Source organism: Leptonychotes weddellii, chromosome 9, assembly GCF_054177405.1.
Source record: "Leptonychotes weddellii isolate Sample4059 chromosome 9, ASM5417740v2, whole genome shotgun sequence".
Taxonomy (NCBI): domain Eukaryota; kingdom Metazoa; phylum Chordata; class Mammalia; order Carnivora; family Phocidae; genus Leptonychotes; species Leptonychotes weddellii.
Genome location: NC_138377.1, coordinates 86,348,920 through 86,361,881, shown reverse-complemented (window position 1 = coordinate 86,361,881; position 12,962 = coordinate 86,348,920). Strand labels below are relative to the sequence as shown.

The 12,962-nt window shown below is 39.7% G+C and overlaps 1 protein-coding gene across 5 annotated transcripts in view; it reads left to right on the top strand.

The window, feature by feature from the left end:
- Positions 1–12,962, top strand: part of ZNF280D (zinc finger protein 280D) — a 301,459-nt gene that overhangs the window by 55,513 nt on the left and 232,984 nt on the right. For all 5 annotated transcript variants that reach the window (XM_081831114.1, XM_081831118.1, XM_081831120.1 and 2 more), the window contains exon 2: positions 4,721–4,839. The gene's annotated coding sequence lies outside the window, so the exon portion shown is untranslated. The remainder of the gene's footprint in view (positions 1–4,720; positions 4,840–12,962) is intronic.

Genomic DNA, 12,962 nt, shown 5'->3' with positions numbered 1-12,962 from the left:
AAAGCTTTTCCTAATCTCTCCAGGTCTCTTATATTTATTCCTTGCTTTTGGTGTTTAAAGATCTTTTGTCTTGGGCACCTGGGTGGCTCAGTTGGTTAAGCGACTGTCTTCGGCTCAGGTCATGATCCCGGAGTCCTGGGATCGAGTCCCACATCGGGCTCCCGGCTCAGCGGGGAGCCTGCTTCTCCCTCTGACCCTCTCCCCTCTCATGCTGTTTCTCTCTCTCTCTCTCAAATAAATAAATAAAATCTTTAAAAAAAAAAAAAAGATCTCTTGTCTTGAGTTATTCTTTATTTGTTTCATATTGACTTCTCTCTTTCCAGTCATTTTGTAAGCTTCTTAAAATAAGGAACGGTTACATGCAATATCTGTTCATCTCCCTTAACCCCACTCAACCCCAGTACAAAACTAGGCACAAAATAGACATTTAGTAAGGTTCTTGAATATTGAATGAATGATGTACAGGAAATATTCCTAAAAATAGAAAAACCAAGCCTTGAAAAGGACATCGATAGGGCTTGGAATTGAAATAATGTAACATATCAATGATTTGGGGGATGGCATTTTGTACCTCGAAAAAGACAGCTTTAAGATAGGGTGATCTGTGAAGTTTCTGGTCTGTGGGCTTGTCTTGAATTAAAGAGTGGGTGGTACTAGGTCCTAGATATTCCAGCCAACTCAAGGAAAAGAGAATACAGAGAACTGTTTACTGAGTGACTTTGCTGTTGGACATGTCCCAAGTGTAGCTTGAGAACATCGGGCAGAGTTACCACCCTGCTGCCACCAACCTCTGCCAACTTGGATAAGAAGCAGTGAAGTTGACCTGCCTTTTGGCTCTGAAACAAGGTGAGGGAGCACACCAGCAGGCATGGGAAGGAAGAAGTTGTGAAATGAAAGACATAAAAAAGAGATGACTATGAGCCTCTTTCCTCTTTTCCCCTATTACCCTGAGTCTCTCTCCTGCCTCCCCGATACCTGTAAAGTGGTATAAACCAGAATCTTGCACTTTCCACCAGCTGGGGCATGGGGCCCAGAGGGTCTAGCTTCGGGAAAGAGAAGGCAGTGAGGATCAGTTTTGTTTCCTAAAGTGGTCCTACGATAAAAGGTTTGAAAATCACTACTCTACTCAGGTAATCAGCTTTTAAACAAACTCATGCTTAAGAAACTCAAAGCAAAATATAAGAGGGAAGTTTACTGTTTGAAGTAGTTGAGTTCTAGATCTGACAGCATGGGAGCTCTCTTGATTGTAAATTAGCTCACAGAAATAAAACGTGTGAGGTTAGGAACTCCAAATCCTGCTTTTGCTCTCAAATTGCCTCAGGCTGCCTCTCAAAGAAAAGTCCAGAACTGTGGATTCATTGTATGCCCCCCACCCCTTCTGACAATGCCCCAAAGCTGTTAGTGCTTCTACCAGCAGAAAGGGCATTGCATTGATTTGTCTTACTGTGTGTGGAAAATGTAGGAATAACTCCCATGTGTCATCAACCATTTAGTCAGCACTCAATTCCTTAGCAGGGGAAATGGTAAGATCTATTAGGGAAAGTATCCGTCATACCATATAAATAGATGCACAGTTAAGGCAGATGCAGCGGGCAGGGTGTATATTTCTGTGTGACTGATCATAAGGAACTTATTATCAAGAACTCTTTGGAAAAATCAGTCATTTGGGAAGATGGCAAACATAAGGATACACTTATATTTTTATGCAAAATATTCCTCAAAAGAGTAATTTTGGCTCTAAATGCATTGTTGGGGTAGAAATAATTTTAATTAAAGATGTTTTTTGCTTTAATATTTTACTTTTGAGAAAACAAATGCAAGAGCTAAAAGCAGCCGAATAGTAGAAAAAGGTTCACAAAGTTGGTCTCTTTTCCACTGCTGGCCCCAGTCCTCAGCCTCCTTCCCCTTTAGAGATCATCATTGTCCGTTTATTTTGTGTCATTCAGAAATATTCAACACAAGCTGATCCCCCTTTTACACAAATGGTAGTCTACATGTCACATTCTTCCACAGCTTACTTTTGTCCTTAACAGTATGCCTTGGAAATCATTCCTTATCAGTCTGTACATATGGTCAGGCTCATTGTTTTTAACAGATTTAACTGATGTTGACATCTTGCCATAATGGCTTTAGAGTTTTTTGTTTTAACAATATGGATACATTTTAACCACAGCCCCCACTGCCCAGTTCTGTTGCTCTCTGCCCAAAGGTAATCAGTATCCCAAAATTAGCATGTATCCTTCCTGCCTGGTTGTTATATATTTAGTACATACCTATTTAGTATTTCATTGTGTGACTCTGGCACCACAGTTTATCCACAATCGTGTTTTTAAACACTCAGTTTGTTTTCACGTTTTTGCTGTTAAATATAATGCCACAATAAACATTCTCTTTCACGTCTCTCTGGGGACATGTATGTGAATTTTTTAGGATATATATCCACAAGGAGAATTCTAAGTCATAGGGTATGTGCATACCAACCTCATTTAATATTGCAACATTATTCTCCAGTGTGGTTTTTAAACAATGCACATTTACACCAACCATGTTTTAAAGTTCATTTGTTCTTGCTTGCTTGCTTGCTTGCTTTTCTTGCTTTCTTCCTCTTTCTTTCTTTTCTTTTTCTTTCTTTCTTTCTTTCTTTCTTTCTTTCTTTCTTTCTTTCTTTCTTTCTTTCTTCCTTCCTTCCTTCCTTCCTTCCTTCCTTCCTTCCTTCCTTCCTTCCTTCCTTTCTTCCTTTTCTTGCTTTCATCCTCTCTCTCTTTTTTTCTCCCTATGCAATTTCTATGTAAATAATCCCATGGTCTGCAAATAAGAAAAATTTTCTTTCTTTCTTTCCTCCTCCTCTTCCTCCTCTCCTACCCCTCCTCTCCTCCTCCTCCTCCTTCTTTTTAAGTATCACACTGGCTAGGACTCACTACAAGAAGTTATGAGGGGCACCTGGGTGGCTCAGTTGTTAAGCTTCTACCTTCGGGTCAGGTCATGATCCCAGGGTCCTGGGATCGAGCCCCACATCGGGCTCCCTACTCAGCAGAGAGCCTGCTTCTCCCTCTGCCCCTCCCCAGCTTTCTCTCTCTGTCAAATAAATAAATAAAAATAAAAATAAAAATAAAAATAAAAAAAGAGAGAGAGAACCTGTGATAACAGGAACTCTTGACTTGTTCCTGACTCTAGAGAGCACATGTGTAATGTTTTACCACTGTCATGTTTTCTAGAGGTTTCTGATAGATACATGTGGAAGAGACTGCTGGGTGCCCTCCCTCCCCCCAAGAATTGGTTCTCTCCTTTTCCCTAAGTAGAATCTTAAATTTTTTTAGGGGTGAGAGGAGCAAAGAGAGAGGGAAAGAAAGAACCTTAAGCAGGCTCCAAGGCTCAGTCTCACGACCCTGAGATCATGACCCGAGCTGAAATCAAGAGTCAGACATTTAACTGACTGAGGCACCCAGGCACCCCAAAATCTTTAAATTTTATCTGAAGACATGTCTGCCAAGAAAATACCTGTATTTCCCAGCCATCTTCGACTACGTGAAGGCACATAACTAGTTTCTGCCATGGGGATGTAAATGCAAGTCATACGTGCAAATTTCAGTGTATCCTAAAGGGGAAACATAACCACTTTCCCCTTTTCTACTTCCTGCGGCCTGGAATGCAGATGTGATGACTGGAGTTGGAGCAATATATTGGACTTGAAGTAATCTTAGGAATAAAGATCACACAAAACATAATATGATAGAAAGAACTTGCCTCTGGGCCACCTAACTAGTCTTTTATATGAGAGAGAAGTAAAATTCTATATAGTTTGGAGTTTTCTGCCACTAATAGCCACGCCCAAGCCTACAACACTCTTCATCAGGATGATGAGGTTGTAGTCCATTCCCAGTTTGCCAGTAGTTTTTCTTTTTTCCATAAATTACACTTAAAAAAAAAAATTTTACATATTTATTTGAGAGAGAGAGAACGTGAGTGGGGGGAGGGGCAGATGGAGAGAGAGAGAATCCCAAGCTGACTCCATGCTGAGTCCGAGCCTGACTGGGGATGAGGGGTGGGGCTCGATCTCATGAACCTGAGATCCTGACCTGAGCAGAAACTAAGAATCAGACGCTTATCTTACTGAGCCACCCAGGTACCCCCATAAATTGTACTTTTTTTTTTTTTTTAAGATTGTATTTATTTGTGAGAGAGAGAATGAGAGACAGAGAGCATGAGAGGGAAGAGGGTCAGAGGGAGAAGCAGACTCCCCGCCGAGCAGGGAGCCCAATGCGGGACTCGATCCCGGGACTCTAGGATCATGACCTGAGCCGAAGGCAGTCGCTTAACCAACTGAGCCACCCAGGCGCCCCCCATAAATTGTACTTTTATAAATTTCTCATTTGTACTAATGAGATGAATTACATTGATAGATTTTTAGTCATCCTTGGGATTCTGTCCTGATACACTTTTAGAGGTTACAGATGTACAAAGATTTTATTTCTTACTTTTCCTAAGGTTTTCAAATGAAAAATTTTAAATGAGAAAAGTAGGCCTGCACAGTGAACACCCATACATCAACCACTCAGACTCTACAATTAACATCTTATTATATTTGCTTTGTACCTTGTCTATTATGATGTGTTATAAATGCATTACTTAATTCAGTTAGGTAATATTTTAAAATATTTATGCATGTGTTCAAAAGTAAGAATAACTAAATACTTTATTTTTTCATATTGTCTTTGTGCAGTTTGGGTATCAAAAGTATACTTATAAAATGAAGCAAGGATCTCTTCTATCTCTTCATTGAAAAAGACTGTCTAATACAGGAAATAAATTTTGAAGATTTGGTTAAACTCACCTATGGGGGTAAGTATTTGGTTAGCATGGTGCTTTTTTTAATGGGTACAGTTTTTTTTTTAATTGAAGTATAGTTGACATAAAATGTTATATTAGTTTCAGGTGTACAATATAGTGATTCAACAAATTTATATGTTATGCTATGCTCACCCCATGTAGCTACTGTCTGTTGCCATACAACACTATTATAATACCAGTGACTATATCCCATATGCTGTACCTTTCATCTTGGTGACTTATTCATTCCATAACTGGAAACCTATACCTCCCAATCCCCCTCATTCATTTTGCCCATCCTCCTACCTCCGCTCCCCTCTGGCAACCATCAGTTTGTTCTCTTTGTATTGTATTCATTGTATTCTCTTTGTATATGGGTCTGTTTCTGCTTTTGTTTGTTTATTCCTTTGTTTTGTTTTTTTATATTCCACATATAAGTGAAATCATATCTGTCTTACTTCACTTAGCATATTACCCTCTAGGTCCTTCCATGTTGTTGCAAGTGGCATGATTTCATTCTTCTTTATAGCTGAGTAACATTCCATTGTATATATATGCCCCATCTTTAGCCATTTGTCTGTCAGTGGATACTTGGCTTGCTTCCATATCTTGGCTATTGTAAATGATGCTTCCAGGAGCACAGGGATTCATATATCTTTTTGAATTAATATTTTCATTTTCCTTGGGTAAATACCCAGTAGTAGAATTACTGGATCATATGATATTTCTATTTTTAATGTCTTGAGGAACCCCCATACTGTTTTCCACAGTGGTTGCACCAAATTGTATTCCCACCAACAGTGCAGGAGGTTTCCTTTTTCTCCATGTCCTCACTAATACTTGTTGTTTCTTGTGTTTTGGATTTCAGCCATTCTGACAGGTATGAGGTGATATCTCATTGTGGCTTTGATTTGCATTTCTCTGATAATGAGTGATGTCAAGCATCTTTTCATTTATCTGTTGACCATCTTTGTGTCTTCTTTGGAGAAATGTCTATTCAGGTCCTCTGCCCATTTTTAATTAGATTGTTTTTTTGGTGTTGAGTTGTATAAGTTCTTCATATATTTTGGATATTAACTCCTTATCGGCTATATCATTTGCAAATATCTTCTCCCATTTAGTAGGTTGCTCTTTTGTTTTGCTGATGGTTTCCTTTGCTGTGCAAAAGCTTTTTATTTTGGAATAATTCCAATAGTTAATTTTTGCTTTTGTTTCTCTTGCCTGAGGAGACATACTTAATGGGTACAATTTTTTAAAATTACAGATTCAATTTATTTAATGGGTATAAATAAATATGAAGATTGCCATTTCTTTTTCAAGTCAATTTTACTGATTTTTTATATCTCTAAAGAACTGTCCATTTCATTAAATTGTCAAATTTATTTGTGTAATGATATTCATTGTATTTTCTAGGGTCTTTAAAAACTTTGACTATTTGTAGTCATGTCCCTTTTTTCCCCCACTTTTTCACTTTTTCTGTCAATCGATTTTGCCAGGTTTGCCTATTTTATTAGTCTTCAGAAAGAACTGGCTTTTGGGTCTATTGATTCCTTATTGATTTCTCCCCTTTCATCTCTTTCTCTTCCTTTTGTTATTTCTTTTCTTTTGCATTCTCTGTTCTAATTAGCTTTTGAGGTATATGCTTCCTTCTCTTCTCTTATATGCATTTAAAGCTCTAAATTTCCTATTAAATATTGCTTAAATTGCATACCACACATTTTGGTACTAGTGTTTTCATTATCTGGGCATTTGGTAATTTTCATTTATTTTTCTCCCCTACTTAATAATTAGGTAGAAGCTTCTTTTTTAACAGATTTTATTTATTCATTTGAGAGAGAGAGAAAGAGAGAGTGAGAGAGAAGGAGCAGGGGGGAGGGGTTCAGGGAGAGGGAGAAGCAGACTCCCCGCTGAGCAGGGAGCCCAGTGTGGGTCTCGATTCCAGGACCCTGAGATCATGACCTGAGCTGAAAGCAGATCTTAACCAACTGAGCCACCGAGGTGCCCTATATTTAGAAGCTTCTAACATGAAAAGGACAGTGTAACTATTATATTGATTTCTAATTTTATCTCATTGTTATCAGAGAACATGTTTTATATGATTCTGGGTCATTAGTATTTATTTGGAATTTGCTTTTTGACATATTATAGTAAATTTTTATAAATGTTTCATGTGTGCTAGAAATAATGTGTATTTTGAATCTTGGGTGTAGGATTACTTATGTTGTTTATGTCTTCTACAACTATGATTTTTGATTTACACACACATATACCCCCCCACACACAAAAAAATACGTTTGAGGTTCCAAATGACTATTTCTTCAATGTGAATTATTCTGTTTATCCTTGTATCTTCATATAATAACCCTCCTTTTGGCTTAAAGTTAAAAAATTGATATTGATATTATTATATTTGTTTAATTTTTATTAAATTTTTAGTACATGTTACCACTTACATAATGATCTCTCCATCATAATGTTTTAGGTGTGTCTCTTAATAAGCAGTACATGGTTGAATTTTTAAAAGTTCTTATGAAAATCTCTGTCTCTTAGTAGGCAAGGTCAGTATATTAATATTTATATACTTTGATTATTGACCTGTTTAGACTTCATTATGTTGTTTTCTATTTACCATTCTTTAATTTTGATTTTTTTCTTCTCTACTTTCTATTAGGTTGATCTAGTTTTTTTTTTTTTTAAGATTTTATTTATTTATTTATTAGAAAGGTTGAGAGAACATTTGCATGGGAGAAGGGGCAGAGGGGGAGGGCAGGGGGAAACGGAGAGAATCTCAAGCCAACTCCACACTGAGTGCAGAGCCCAATGCAGGGCTCATCTCATGACCCCGAGATCATGACCTGAACCAAAACCAAGAATTGGTCGCTTAACTGACGCCCCTAGGTTGATCTAGTTTTAAAATGTATTTTCCTCTTTCCTCTCTACTAGAACTTTGCTATCTGCCTAGGGTTAGGATAAAAATTTAAAAGTCCCATGTGAGAAATTAAAACCGCAAGCTTCCCTACTGCTTTCCCAGGCTGAGTGATTGGACTTTTCTACTCTTTTCATACTTCAGGGGTCTTCATTCAAGGACATTACTTGGGTCCCCAGAATCTGTGTTTCAGGAAGCTCAGGGAGATCCTTTATTCAGCTTCTAAACTTGAACAGAGAGGGTGGCCAAGAGCCTGGGCTGGGCTCAGGGCCAGGTCTTTGCCCAAGGTGGGGGATCGATATGACAGACAAGGACACCTGAAGAAAACCTTGAACAAGAACTGTTTAGACCATCAAGTGAATCAGAGGGTCAACTCACACTGAAACCACTATGGTTTTCTTTTCTCTTTTTATTCTGAGACCTTTTTTTTTTCCTTTTGAGCTCAGCTGTTTGTTAAAAAATTATTTTTTATTGAATTTTAACCAGCATTTCCCTGTAGGTACCAATCTGCTACACTCTAAGAAGCTGTGGGAGTTAATTTACTTATCTTACAGAATGTTTACAGGTTCCAAGTCTCACCTTCCACCTCAGATCTTTTAGTTTTTGTCTGTTTTCCTCAGCTTCTGCTTAGCCAACTTACAAGTAGATTTTTTTTTTCCATCTTATTCCTTGGCATTGATGATTCATTTTGAAGTTTTGAGTGACTGTTGTTCTGGCCTTTCCTCAAATCCCCTTGTCTCTCAGATTGAGGCAGGGAAGACCTCCCCTGTGCACAAGTTCCTGGATACCATACATCAGCTGTCCAAGCAGGAAAGCTGAAGTTTCTGGGTGTGTGGCCTTTCCCCTGTCCTCCAGTAGCTTCTAAAATGACGGTCATGACAAATCTCAGCCTTCCTGGCTGCACATGGCCCTGGTTTGGTTGGAAACATACCCAGCTGGAAGCAGTTGACATGCCAAGACCTTCAAGCATTGGGCTTTCCAATACCACATGTTGGGGCCCTTATTTCCTGTCTCTTCTTTTTGGCTAGGTGGCTCCCTCCAGTTACAGGCATTCCCTGGGCAGCTGTCTGAATTAACATCTGAGTGTGGCCAGCACTGGCCCAGCTGTGGTCTCTGGCATTGCCACTCATGAGCAAATTCCCCAGTGAGCCCACAGGGCTGCCTTGATTTCTTTTTTAGGTACAATTATCTTGAACAAAGCCAGCTTCGTAGGTGTGAGACCTATGCAGTTATACTGGCCCCTCACTCAGAAAAGTCAGTAACTGCATTAATACTCTGTTACTACTATCTTGACATTTTAAAATAACTTTGAATAAAATTTAAAAATTTTGAATTTGCACTAAGCTCCACAAACTATGTACCCTCTCCTTAGGAGAAACAGAGAACATCACCGACTCTTGGAGAAGTAGGTGGGACTTATTGACTAACCCAACCTCTTAGGAGTCCTGGGCAACAACTATTAGGAGTAATTATTTAAAAATATTTTTTTAGATGTAGTGCCATATCCTGCAAAACTTACGTTATGGGAAGCTTCCTTCTCCATGAAGTATCTTAGTGCTTCAGGAAAGGGAAGTGGGTTTGACTCTAGAATAGCCATCCAATAGAACTTTCATTACATTAACAATGACGTTAGTATTCTGTATTCTTGCTGTCCTATATGGTGGCCACTAGCCACATGTGGCTACTGAGAACTTGAAATGTGGCTAGTATGAGGACCTGTATTTCTAAATTTTAATTAATTTTAATTATTTTAAATTTAAAGTTAACCATATGGGGCTACTGGCTACCATACTGGACAGTGTGTAGCTATAGAACAAAGTAATTTCTGACCTTTGAGACTTTGGTTATATTTTGTACTGACTCTACATCAAGTCTTAAAACTAGGCTTTCAGATTTAAGGCATATCTAGAACTAGATAGGGGAACTCAAACCACAGTGTTTTTTCTTAAGGGTAGAGAAGATATCCTTTCTAACTATGGAAGCTAAGCCATGAGTCTAATTTCTATAACCTACAAGGGAAATATTACATGGACGAATGAATTGTCTAAAGACTGCTTCTTCCAGTTCTAAAGGATTATGGAATAAGGAAGACAGAGCAGAAGCAAGGTCAAAGGTCAGAGTCTTGGCTAGGAATGACAGTGAGGAGGTGTAGTGGGAGGTGAGTTAATAGATGAGCTTGAGCTCCCTCCTGGGCCCACATGACCTGGTGTACAAGTGACCCAGCAAGTTCCATGTGTTTTGAGAGCACAGAAGTACTTTGGAGGACTCTGGTCAAAACAAAAAGGTAGCTGAATATGAACTTTGAGAAGGCCAGAACTACAGATTTCAGAGATAGGTAGTACTTCATCTCAGAAAGCCACACCAGAGGGACATCTGGGTGGCTCAGTCATTAAGCGTCTGCCTTTGGCTCAGGTCATGATCCCAGGGTCCTGGGATTGAGTCCCGCATCGGGCTCCGTGCTCAGCGGGAAGCCTGCTTCTCCCTCTGCCTGCCGCTCCCCCTGCTTGTGCTCTCTCCTCTCTCTGACAAATAAATAAATAAATAAAATCTTAAAAAAGGAGAGAGAGAGAAAAAAAAGCTACACTAGAAAAACTATGCTTTAGTGGTCACCAGTCCAAGGAACAGAAAATCCAACCACTCCACTATTCACCAGTGAAGATCCAGATGATCTCATCTCTGCTGCTATGGGTCATCTAAACCTTTATAGACCCCAATACACACAGATGCTGTCTTGAAGGACACAAAGAGATGAAGAGAAAATTTGAAAGATTTACCATTTTACTTAAAGAAATGAAAGAGAATTCACATAAAGGGCTTATCTGAATTATTGAATTGAACTAAATTTAACTGAATGGGATAAATGTAGGGTTCTTTTTCCTAGTTCTCTGTGGATGAGCAGATGTATCACAGGGAAATAAAGAAGCTGCATTTTCTTTGCACATCTAAGGGCAGAGTGAATGAATTTGTGACCCTACTCCAAATATGTTTGCCTTCCTGCCCAGCCAGTTATGGGCAACAGTACTTTTCACAAGCTTTAGCGGAGGTGGACGACGTGGCAGGAGATGGAGTGGGGATGCTAACCTGCTGTTTTGAGCCTAGGAAGGAGCATTATCAGAGAATTGGCCACTTTACTCATAGATAGATGTCCTTTCTTCAAAGGCACTAGCAACTTCACATGGGCAGTTCATTGGGGCTTATCCAGAAGGCAGTTTTTCTCTTATCACCTACCTGGACATGGAGGAGGTTGTAGATACTTCCGTGTACTGGTCCAAAAGCTTTGAAAACAATGGGAGAGGCTCACTCTGTCAGATTATGGTGTCATTTGGACTGTGCAGTGCCTTAGTCATCTTCTTGTGCTGAATGAATCACATCTGGAATCAAGGAGGCAAGATCTACTTGGGCAATATCCTAATTACTTATCTGGATCTAACATCCAATCAGTCCCTTGCCATACTGTAGAACGTTTAGTCCCTCTGTGGGCTACAGCCCCACCTGCAGGCCAATGCTGAAAAGTACATGTTCAAGAAAATGGAGGAATTTCTGGGTTGTATTCTGTACAGCCAAGACTTCTGCATTGCGCTTCAAGTGTTCATGGTCCTACAGTAAGAGCCCACATGGTTCATTACATATATTTAGCAATTCCTGGAATTTATTACAAAATTCATTACAGATTTCTTTTCCTTGGCTGTTAGAATAACTAACACTTTCAAAAGGGAAAGAGGCCTTTTTTCGTTCCCAGAGGGAGATGCAGCTTTCCAATAAGCCTTGCTTAATTCCTCCAACCTTCCACTAGCCTACCTGATCCGGCCCAATCCATATGAATGTCTCCAACCATTCAGATTGGAAACATTAGATCCCAAGAGGACCCAACCCTCATGCCTCCACCCCTTGGGGTTCCTTCCCTGGGAAATTGGCTACTGGAAAAATTCAATTGCTCATCCTTCTTGGGAAAAAGATCACTTGTCATAGAGACTAAAGTGGCTAAGATAAATGCAGAGACTCAGTTTGCATCAGTGTCATCTTTTTCAAGCACTTTGGGTTTACCATTTCATACCCAATCCTGGAAAGCATGGAACCATGAATGAAGACTTATAGCACTAATCCTGGAAATCATCTGGCTGGGAATTCTGAGGACACCCGGCCCTAGCCATCAGGCACATATAGGGACCCACACAATTGGATTTGTATGATATCTAGGTGTAAGAAGAATAGAGTGGTTAAGAATGGGCTTTAAGTTTACATTCTGAGGTACTGTATTTTCTTAGTCCATTCAGGCTTCTATAACAAAATGCCACAGAATGGGTATCTTTACACAACAATCACTTATTGCTCACAGTCCAGGGGCTGGAAGTCTGGATCATGGCACCAGCATGGTCACCTTCTGGTGAGGGCCCTCTTCCTGGTTCATAGCCAGTCCTTGCTGTGTCCTCACATGGTGGAAGGGGTTAGGGATGTTTCTGGAGCTCTTTTATAATGGCACTAATCCCATTCATGAATGTTTTTAAGCACCTCCTAAAGGCCTCACCCACTAATACCATCAGTTTTGGGGGTTAGGATTTGACATATGAGTTTTGGGGGGGACACATTCAGAACATAGCATAGGTGAATGGTAAAGCTAGTAGCTGCAGAGGAGGAAACTGTGGGAGAAACAGGTTTGGGAGATAAAATCCAGTTCTATTTAAAAAAATGTTCAAGAGTGCCTGGGTGGCTCAGTTGGTTAAGTGACTGCCTTTGGCTTAGGTCATGATCCCAGAGTCCTGGGATCGAGTCCCACGTCGGGCTCCCTGCTCAGCGGGAAGCCTGCTTCTCCCCTGACCCTCTCCCCTCTCATGCTGTTGCTGTTTCTCTCTCTCAAATATATAAATAAATAAATAATAAAAAAATAAAAAAATGTTCGACTTGAAATTCTAATTAGACATCTAATGGAAATGTCAAGTAGGTGGCACGATATGTTTGTTAAGTATGGAGCTCAGGGGAAATATCAGGACTGAAGAATATATAGATCTGGGAATTACTGACAGGGAGAAGGAAATGAAAGCCATGGGACTAGATAAATCTCCTCCAAAGTGAGTGAATGTATTTAAAGAACAGAAGAGGTTTAGACAAAGTTAAAAATCAGGAATGAGTGGAAGGAGCCAGCAGAGTAAGAAAAAGCCAAGCAGGAATGTAGGAGGAAGGCTGAGACAGTATTTGACTCAGAAGCCAAGTG